Below are 11,501 nucleotides of genomic sequence, written 5' to 3'. Positions count from 1 at the left end.
TGGCGTCAATATCAAAGAACTGTAAAAGATGCCAAAAGAAAACACTTATCTGACATTATTTTGTCAAACTGTCACAACCCGCGTGTTTTATTTAAAACTATTGACTCTGTTCTTAATGCACCACATACTGACTGTATCGAGCCCTCATCAGAAGCCTGTGAAAACTTTTTACTTTTTTTTTTATTGAGAAGGTCTCCTCCACAAGGGCTCAAATCTCTCCCTGTGCTCATGACCTCTCAGTCTCTATTTCCTGCTCTGCTGTCTTTGACAGGTTTGAGCCTGTGACTCTGTCCCTTTTAAAGGAGACTGTTGGTCATCTTAAGCCTGCAGGGTCTCCAAATGATGCTGTCCCTCCTCAACTTTTAAAAGAGGTGTTACCTACAGTTGGTCCTTTGGTTCTTGAGCTGGTAAACCATAGTCTGATGTCAGGTGTTGTCCCTAAAGATTTTAAACATGCAGTAGTCAAACCCCTGATTAAAAAACCTGCTCTTGATCCTACGGTTCTTGCAAATTACAGGCCTATCTCCAAACTACCTTTTCTTTCCAAAATTCTGGAAAAGGTAGTTTACAGCCAAATAATGGCCTTCCTGGAAAAGCAAAATGTTTTAGAGGTTTTCCAATCTGGTTTTAAACCCTTTCATAGCACTGAATCGGCCCTTTTAAAGGTTTTTAATGACATATTTTTAGCAACTGATGCTGGGGACTGTGTTGTTCTTGTGCTTTTAGATTTGACAGCTGCGTTTGATTACCGTGGATTATGCCATTTTATTCTCTCGTTTGGAGCACTGGGTGGGCATTAGGGGCACAGCACTGGAGTGGTTCAGGTCCTACTTGGCGGGGCGAACTTTTTGTGTCAGCCTTGGTGACTATGTGTCATCCTCCGCTCCCCTCTTGTGTGGTGTCCCACAGGGCTCAGTTCTAGGCCCCCTCCTCTTCTCTTTATATCTGCTTCCTCTTGGTTCTGTACTGAGAAAGCACGGTATTCCTTTCCACTTTTATGCTGATGACTGTCAGATCTATGTCCCTCTAAAGAAAAAAGGCAGATACCTTACACAGCCATTACTTCAGTGTCTCGATGACATTAAGGCTTGGATGTCTGTTAACTTTTTAAGATTCAATGATAAAAAGACAGAGGTGATGGTTTTTGGTAGCCCCACTGAGACCCCCAATGTGTATGTAGATTCCCTGGCACAGTATGTTAAGCCAACTGTCACAAACCTGGGGGTCAAAGTGGACTGTGATCTGAAGTTTGATAATCAGATAAAAGCAGTGGTAAAATCTAGCTTCTTTCACCTCAGGCAGCTGGCAAAAATAAAGCCAATTCTTTCACGGCAGCACTTTGAGACAGTGATCCACGCCTTTGTTAGCACTCGGCTGGATTACTGTAATGCACTTTATATTGGGGTCAGTGCGTCATATATTAGTCATCTACAGAGGGTGCAAAATGCCGCAGCTCGTCTTTTAACTGGCACTCGAAGGTTTGAGCACATTTCCCCTGTTTTAGCTTCACTTCACTGGCTGCCCGTTTCTTTTAGGATTCATTTTAAAATTCTTTTATTTGCTTTTAAAGCTCTCCATGGCCTCGCTCCATCTTATCTCTCTGAGCTGCTACAGCCTTATACACCCACCCGCTCTCTCAGGTCAGCTGATCAGCTGCTCCTGCATGTACCCAGGACTGGGCGTAAACTTAGAGGTGATCGTGCTTTTGCTGTAGCAGCTCCAAAACTGTGGAACGAGCTTCCTTTAGAGATTAGACAGGCCAGTTCTTTACCTGTTTCTAAGTCACTCTTGAAAACCCACCTCTTTACCCTGGCCTTTGACACCATGTGAGATGTTGGTTTTTATTTTTATTTTTTTATTTTTTTATTTTTAATTTTAGTTGTTTTTAGGTGATTCGATGCTGTTTTTTCTTGTTTTTGATTTAATATAGGGTTGTTTTAATTTTATGTTTTATGTGTTTTATTTATTTATTTAGCTGTTTTCTGTTATTCTATTGTTTTAACTTATTTTCTGTACAGCACTTTGTTCCTGTGCTGGGTATTTTAAAGTGCTTTATAAATAAAATTGGATTGGATTGGATTGGAATGAGGCTGCCACAGAAACCTGCTAGTTTCTACATAAACCAACAGGAGGTTTTTAGTTCACCTTCTTTGCAAGAAGTTTCATGCAATGACATCCAGAACCTTCAATAACAAAGGTACATTTTTTCTAGTGAGTGGAGGTTGCACATCGGTCACTGATGGGTCTCTAGGCCCGTGTGACTAAGGCCTGAAAATCAGTAATGTTGTGTGTCAGGAGATAAAATGTGTTAGAAAAACAAAAATCCTATTTGTAATTATTATTTGTGTGTTAATGCATGTTTAAAATAGTCAGGCAATGAAATATGTGTGAGCATTCCATCCATCACTTTAACAAAAGTCTAATGTCGATAACATTAGCATTCAGCGAGCACATTTCCCAATTAAACATTGACACTCTGTCAAATCCTCGTGGGAGCTGTCATGTGTTGTTGCAGCCACTGTCTCTACTGTCTGTCAGAGGGACTGTTCATCAGCTGTTTATGCAGAAAACCAGAGGTAAAAGTTCAGCACAGACTCACGTAATTTTTCTTCTTAGGGGTGACCAACCATGTGTGGAGGACAGATTGATACTGCCCGGCCTGAAGACCCACTGAAGTATGGCAAGCAATATAAAAACTTAATTTAAGTGTGAGTGTTTAATATCAGCTGCTTCATACAAGTACAAAGTAAGAAACAGACAGAGGTAAAAATCGAAGTAGACATGGAACATACAGCTGGACTCACAAAGAGAAAATCTGTAAATCAAGACAGCCCATATTATATTTACCCTGAGAAACACTTAACAGACCGAGGTTCAAAGGCTGGGAGGGTTTCACTGCAGAGTAAAATGCATGCTGCTTGGTTCTCTATTTGAATAGCAACATATGGATAAAATTCCAAAAAATGATGGAGCATTACAAAAGTCAGGTGAAGAGAGTGGATGATTTCCAATTTAATCAGCCAATTCAGTGGATTAGAAAGTCAAAACCAGACCAGATAAATTCACCATGAACTGTTTACAAAGTATGTCTTGTTCTTCTTATTAAATCTCTGACAATGACACTAAAAGGTTTCCCATGTGTTTGTAGATAAACTATACAACTATGGTGTTCCCAGTGCTGCATCACTGAGTTTGCAGCAGCAACAGCAACTCTAAAGGCAAAACTTTAGCTGCACAAAGACAACTCGTGAACAGCCTGTATTTTAAAGAGATTCATGTAGCAACCCACTGGTTTTCTGAGCTTAACGTTCAACTTTAATCCCAATGTCAGATTGTTGGAGCCAGAAATTTGGACAAGAAGCTAAAGTGCTAACTTAGCACCATCAGACTTTTAAGAAAAGGTATTGAGTATAGCATCAATGCATTTAGGATCAGGACAAGAAAATTAAGCCCATACAAAAGTGCCTTAAACTTTCATGCAATCTGAAGGCCACCAGTAGTTATTAAAATGTCCTGACCTCTGCAAACACTTTCAGATAGAGTTGTGGACTCTGTCACTCATTTCAGGTCATATGGAGCTAAAAAAAAAAAAAAAGTTAATCTATGTTGCAAATTGGTCATACCATATTTCAAATTGGAGGATTAACTGTGAAAATTAACTACATGCTCATTGGTTAATGACTTAACAGTCACCAATCATTAGTCAGTGAATATATGGTTTTATAGGTCACTCCCATCTTGAAGTCTAAAAAGCATCCAAATGGATGAAAAACAACCACTCCACTTACAGTTGTTACAAAGGGTAAATTATTTATAGCTAAATTGAGTCACTGAACTGGATATCTCAATCACGTTTCTGGTTTTGGTAGTTTTGCAGATTTTTTTTTAACTCTTCCCTTTCTGAATGAATTTGAGCTAACATGATCTTTAAGCCATCACTGTCATTCATTACTTACCAGGTCACTGTTAACCCGTCTAACTGTAGATGGGTTAACTTCCCACCTGACCATCACAGAGTCTAGATACCCCTCACCCCCAACTGGTCGTGGCAGATAGCCGCTCCTCCCTCAGCCTCTTTTGAGGTTTCTTGATGTTAAAAGGGAATTCTTCCTTCCCAAGTACTTGCTCATAGGGGGTCTTTAGATTGTTGAGGTTTTCTCTGTAATATTTTAGGGTCTTTACAGTATAAAGCATCTTGAAGTGATTGGTTTTGATTTGGCTCTATATCAATAAAAATGAAATTAACTGAATTTCTTAATGGGAATTACCCAAACTTTCAGGCCCCTACTATGCAAATGACATTTTCTACAAAACTACTTGAGCTTGGTCTTTCAAATATTTGGCTCTATGACTCTATGGATACAAACTCTCAGGTTAACTTGAAATGCCTTAATATTTGGATACCTGATCTCAGACAGCAGATGTGGAGGCCACCGTTTTGCAGGTTGGGGACTGATATTGTATTTACAGCTTACTGTTATGTTATGACAGTCCAAATCAGGTGAATGTTTTCACAGATATTAAAGCTTGAACATGGAAACAAAAACACATTTTCATCCAACTTCATTGTGATATTCCCCAGGTATGACACCACGCACAAAATCCAGATGAACCTTAGAAAAATCAAGGTCCTAATAGTATTGTATATAAAAATACCCGGGGAATATCACACTGAAGTTGCATGAAAATGTAGTTTTGGTTCCATATTCAAGCTTTTATATCTGTGAAACCATTGACCTGATTTGGACTGTTCTCAATAATATGTTGTGCTTTGTGTATGAGAAGCTGTAAATAAAACGTCAGTTCCTTACCTGCACAACTATAGTTTCTATAGGCCTCTGCCACCAGTAATTGGACAGCAAGATCTTAACCTCATCCAGTATCTGTTTCTACATTGGATCTGTAAAGTTCGTGGATGCAGCTATCTTAGTCATAATATGATGAGCTGATAGTGTGAGGCCCATCTCGCTAGTATTTTAATGTACGGAGTTTTGTCAAGGAGCTTTGACAAAACAGCAGAAAATAGACCAATGGATTGATCATATTCTGATTGCAACAGGTGGTTTCCCTGTCAAGACTGAACAATAATGATACAGATCACATGTTAATAGCAGGTGGAAATGGGGTCAGAGTTATCGTTTTAACTGCCTGGTGATTTCGTTTCATTTTGTCTCATATTGGCTCTTTAAAGGTTCCAGACATAATAAAACGTGTTTTTTTCCTTGTTCTTGAAGGGCTGCTCCTTTGTGGATAAATGTTTCTTTTTAACAAGGCCATGAACATCACAGGATAGATCATATGTGATTGGAACGAAGTGAATCTGTGCAATAAAATGGATTCCAGCTGTCAGTGTGGCTGAGTTATTCAGGATATTTCTCCTCAGGGGGACTCATTGAAATTCAATGGGTACATTAGTTATCTGACTGTGGGCCCGGTGGCGACACAGTGTGACGCTGGCGCTGTTTTCCATTAATTTTTATCTGACTGGAAACAAGTTTTGTTTTCATAAAATTCATTTCTTTATCGACAGTTTACAGCAAAGAACGTAGCAGAAGTGGTGTGCAGATACACAAAAAGAATAACACAAAGACAGGGACAGTGTCTTTGGAAACACTCCAAACCTCTGCAGCTTTCACATAAAAACATCAGTGTTTCAGCCATAATCAGCCTTCGTCAGGTCAGAAGTTCCCATTCTTATCTAACACAAAACAAAAACTCACTGACATTAAACTGGTGCTCTTAGCACTTTATGGCAGTCCGTCACATTAATGAGGACATTCATGTTTCCTCCAAATGGCTCAGTGTAGAAATAGCTCCCACTCGCACCCTCTTTGTAAGGGTAATTCACTTTGTTACAAATCGGTGTCCTTTCCTGCAGTGATAATAGTTTTGTAGTCACCAGAAAAGCTCTGGGACCACTGTGACATAACTAAAAATGAATCACACTGGTCAACAAGCATCAGCAGTCACATGTAGAGATCCTACAGGGCTGTGCACATTTTCTAGGGAACCAACATCAGATCAAACTCATGCCAGTAAGGATCTGATTTTACTGGACATGTCTCAGGATGTTTTTGCCCACGGGGAGTAGCACGGGGTGTACCCCTGGGAATCTGATGCGGTTTTATCCAATTCTTTGGAGGAATACAAATCATAAATGGAATGCTTGAGTGCATTTATCAGCATAGGGTCACTGATTATGAAAGCTCTATGGGTTTTTTTTATGTTTGGCTTCCTGCCCTTCACATTTTGCTTCCAGCAGCTTCTGTCAAAAGTAGACTCTGCGTCATGGAGTGGGATGCTTCTGAGATCCACTGTGGCACATCTGGTGGAATTACAAACATTGTCTTGGTGGACGTGCTCAGAGTACGATCAGTGTATACAAGGTTAAGATGGCCAGCACCTTTGTGTGGCCAACTGACCCCGTAGGAGCTCCTTCGGGCAGTTTTCAGAGGAGAAAATAGAACCTGTTTCAGGGTGGATCTTTCTATGCAGGCCTGAAAACCTGTTGAGAACTGAAAAAATCTCACAGCATACTGATTTTTTAAACTCATATTAGACAGCCAGAACAAAAACAGGAACCTTGCAGTCATCGACAGTGTTGGGCGTAATGCATTATGTAATTACATCACTATATTTTTTCAATAACCCATCACGGTACTGTACTGAATTCATCACAATCAGTGGCATTTGCAGGATCACTGAACAGCACACAGTTCCATGTGGAGTTCTGTTTACAGTAAATTCAATAAAAGAGATCATTTGAAAGAATTGTCAAGAATTATTGTAGTGCAGAGGCTGAAGTATAAACTATACAGTGATTAGATTCAGATGACGACAAGATAGCAGAGCAGATTCCTGACAATGTTAGCAAGTAGAATTAGACCTCTAGAGTCTAGACGCTGGTGGTGGCAGAGATAAAGTAAATGGAGAATGAGACTCTCAGTGATCAGTCAGGATGTGCTGGAGATGGAGATTACACACATTGCACAAATGAGAGTCTCAAAGGCAGAACGGTGAGAGGTACTGAGATCTAAACCATATGGCCGGCAGAAGGCCAGCAAGAAAATGATCGGTTCAGAGTAATGATGACAAAACTGAGTTTGACAGCCTGGGAAGAAGAAGTAATAAAAAATAGACTAGAGCTCAAATGCCCAGGAATGTAGGCAGACATGCATACACATCCTTAAGCTTCATGAGAAGAAAACTCAACTGGTATGACCACGACATAAGACCTGAAGTACAGGACAAAAGCATTCTTCAAGGAACAGTCCAATGAAAGTGGAAAGCAGAAGAAAATAAAAAATAAGGGTCCAACAACAGTGAGGAGTAGACAGGACAAAACTTAAAAAAATGAAATGTCTTCTGTTACTTCTATTCTATTGTTGTCCAGTTTATATAGTGTCACTCTGACTCCATCAGGAATTAAGGGTCATAGCAAGACTGATAAATTCTACTGGATGATCGGGGAGAAACTTATAAGCGTTTGAAAGAAGTTATGCAAATAGTGTCACAGAGTGTTTAGGTTAATATTAGGAAATATTTCACGATGCATTATTTGAAGACTTTCAGTTTTAGGCTAAAAGGTCAAAAATTGACCAAATTTTTAAAAGAATGGGGAATTTTATTGATCCATTCTCTTCCACTTATCCTTGTGAGGGTCAGAGGGGGCCTGGAGTCTATCCCAGCTGTCTCAGGGCAAGAGGGAGTTTACACCCTGGACAGATCCCCAGTCTGTTGCAGGACTAACACATAGAGACAGACAACCATTTGCACTCACGTTCACACCTTCAGTATAGGCAATCCAGAGTTACCAATTAACCTATCCCCACTAAGTGCATGTCTTTGGAATGTGGGAGGAAGCTGGAGTACCCAGAGAGAACCCACACAAACATGGGGAGAACGCCACACAGAAAAACCCCAGCCTGATAGTGGAATTAAACTCAGGACCTTCTTGCTGTGAGGCAACAGTGCTAACCACCATGCCACCATGCTGCCTGTGGGATGTGCCAGGATATAAAATCCTGTGGGATTTAAAATATATTTCAATATAAAATCGCACAGGATTTTATATTGAAATATATTTGCTTTTCTTTTAATCAATTTTGGTATCAAGAATTAAGTTACCAATTGCCAATAATTACCAATAATGACATTGTTCCTGTGGCTCTAATCGTAATGATCAAATGAAAGACATTTAGTGTCATGTATCTAATAAACTGTGTTGTAATCCTGAGGGCTCTCCTACGTGAGCTCTCTAAAGTAGAGACAGTTTATTTTGATGAGTCTTTAAACCGCATTGCTGTGAGCAAAAGTCAATAAACAAACTGTTTACCCAGTTTGTTTGATGCTTTATGTTTTTTGTACTGGTATCTTCAGTGTTTGCACACATTTCGGTTTGCTGGTTAAAAAAGATTTCAGGTGAGCTATGGTTCAATTTCATGTGGTCTACGGTTATTATTCCAACTCTTTTATGCTCTGCCGTATAGTCTTTTGTGTCTCCTTAAATAATATTACAGTTTCCGCTTTTTGCGTTTACCCCAGAGTCCCTGTTGGATGTTTACCACGAGAATTACAATGGCTTTACTCTGTTAACTTTATCTCTGTGCTCTTTAGTTCGTTTGGTGTGTATATATCAGACATTTTTGGTTGCCGGTGTTGAAAATAGTTTCATGTGATGAGAGGAAAACAACAGCTGGAAGATAAACACATTGGGAAACTGAATAGTTGGTTTTTATTAAAATAGCAACTTCCAGAAGTGCCAAAAAGTGCAGTTCCTCTAATGACCACATGGTGTAGTCATCAGAAAATATACTTCTAGTTTAAAATGTACATGTTTACAGCAAAAACTAAGATGACACTGGAAAATATTTTAAAAGCAAAATTTTTTAATCATTTTAGTTTCATCTGGTTGTTTAGTAGTCCCGAAGTAGCAGCCAAGCAGGTTAAAATCATTATGGTGCCTCAGCCAAGCATCAATTTTGGAGCAATTTTTTCACGTTGTTATAGATTGTTCTTTCTTCTTCCCAGATAATTCAACTTCAGGACACAAAACATTTTGATGTTGTTTCATTTATACTTTATCTCAAGAAAAAAATCAAACAAGCCCAAAAACTGTCTCTAAAGCAAGGCAATCAGCACCTTGACTCACCGACTGCTGTGAAATAATGGTCCAGTTTTAAACACCTAATAAGTCCACATTATGAGGTTGGAGAGATGGCATAGTCTGCTGGCTACCAGCCAGAAGTCCACAGTTTTTGGTAGCACTTTGTTTTGCTTCTTTGGCTGGTTTTGTTTTTTATATTTTGCTTTTTCATGCTGGTTAGGTTTAAGCTATAAAAACTACTTGGTAGCCCTGGTCACGTTTAGGGTAATATCCCAATAATGCTGTAGAGCAGCAGAGACCAGCAGAGCACACCTTAAAAGACCAATCCCAGCAGCTCTGACAAAAAAACTTTTAATTTGTGCTTCACAAAAACCGAACCTTATAACTGTGTTAATGTTGTTTATACTCTTTGAATTAAAAATGCTAGACATAGCATAAAATTACACATATCAATGATTTGATATGTGTATAATTGTACTAACAGTCTAAATTCTGTGACTTTTGTTGTGATTTGGCGCTATATAAATAAAATTGAATTGAATTGAATTGATTTGAATTGAATTACTATGTGTGTCTGTTCGTTTGCAGCCTGACCAAGCTTGCCAGTGTTAGAAATCCAGGATGTGCTGTTAAGGTTCTCATTAGTCAGTAGCCAACAAGCATCCTCCTTTTTGACTCTGAGGAGGATCCTCATTTACTAAATGAGCTGGCATAGTCAGCAAGATGTCATCCTTGTGACTGAGACCAACAACATAAACTCATTAGGAAAGTGGTTGCTATAGTTCAAAAGAGCCATTTCCCATTGATTTCTGTACAAGTAGAAGCTTTTTTACCAACCAGAGAAGCTACCCCCTGCTGGGCATTCAAAAAATTGAGATTTAAGACATTTCTTTGCTTGTTGGCTTTATAAACTCCATAAGCTGTGTAAATCTTTTATATTCAGTCTGTGGTTCATCACTACCTGTTATTAATTTTATCACATGATCCATTGTTAATATCTCGGTACTGATAAGAGCAGTTTTAAAATTTCAGTTCTCTTCAAAAAGTGTGCATCATTGTCTGTAAATCCTTTGTTTTCCTCACTGTGAATCCAATCTGAATCCAGTCAACATTCAAAGCCATTATATCCGGAGAGATAATAGCACCGTGTTATAGCACTTACAGGCTCTGGCTGAGGAAGGGCTGGCCATAAACACAGAAATGATGGAATGGAAACCTCGGGGATCATCCCTTTACATTCACACCAGCTGATTTTTGCTGCTGAAGGAATCTGTAGGTGTCTCCTGGTTATTTCTGTCTTTCTATTTGGTTCCTGTCCTGTCTCCCTCCTACATTCAATCACTGTCTTTGTCTCTCACTCTCTTCCATTCTCCGCTGTGCTCTCTATGCAACGACCACATGCAGCCTCAGGCTCTCCATTAAATCTTCATATTAGAGAGATGTCGTGCTGCCGTCACTGTAATGACTGTGGGATCTTCATTTGCTTTCAGGTCGATTCTCCACGCTTTACATCTCTCATTTTCCCCTCCATATGTTCCTTGCAGGATTTATTACCGCCTATCTGCGGCTTTCCCATATCTGCGATGCAGCTGGGGGGGTCATTTGAAAAGTAAAAGCTGTGGCTGTGGGAGCTAATCTGCTTGTATGTAAAGGCTTAATCCACATTGATCTACAGATGAACCCAGATCAGAGGAGATTAGATAAGGCTTGCTCACCAAACCGCCACCATGCTTCCTGCGTCGCATGCAGCTCTGAAGCTCTGAAGATGTATATGAATCATGTCTCGCTGCATGAGCTTCAGCAACAGGAGCATCCGCCACTGGACATAATAATAAAAACACACCATTGTTACAAAAAACAGGAAACAAAGGTCAGGGAAACTGAAAATGCTGTTTTCAGTTTTAGTGGAATCCAGGGTTGGTCTTTTTCTTCTGTGTCACTGTTTTAGTGGTTTTATTGAGAGTTTTGTGCAAAGATAAGAGGTGAGAAAAGCATCCGTTTCCCTTTTCAAGCTGCTGTGATCTGATTTGAGCCGTTCAATAATGAATGGCATATTCTGCGTGAATGAGGCAACAGACATCCTGCTGCTCTTCACTTCAATAATAAAACAAACATCAGATGTTCTCTGTGTCAACACAACAGGCATGCTGAGCACTGCTGTGTGTGTGTGCAGCTGCAGGTGGCGTACTCACTTTGTCAACCACAACTGGAAATAAAACAAAACAAAACAAAAAAACATACCATGTATTAAGGATAATTTGTAGCATTACATGACTAAAAATAAGAAGTAAACTCTGACATTTAGTTGACGGGCAGTGAAGATTCTGAGTACGCTACAGCTCCTGATTAATCAATGCATTAACTTTATAAGCTGATTCGAATGCTTAAACAACTT

The sequence above is a fragment of the Neolamprologus multifasciatus genome, chromosome 7 (assembly GCF_963576455.1).
Source record: "Neolamprologus multifasciatus chromosome 7, fNeoMul1.2, whole genome shotgun sequence".
Classification (NCBI taxonomy): domain Eukaryota; kingdom Metazoa; phylum Chordata; class Actinopteri; order Cichliformes; family Cichlidae; genus Neolamprologus; species Neolamprologus multifasciatus.
Note: the sequence above shows the minus strand (reverse complement) of the source record.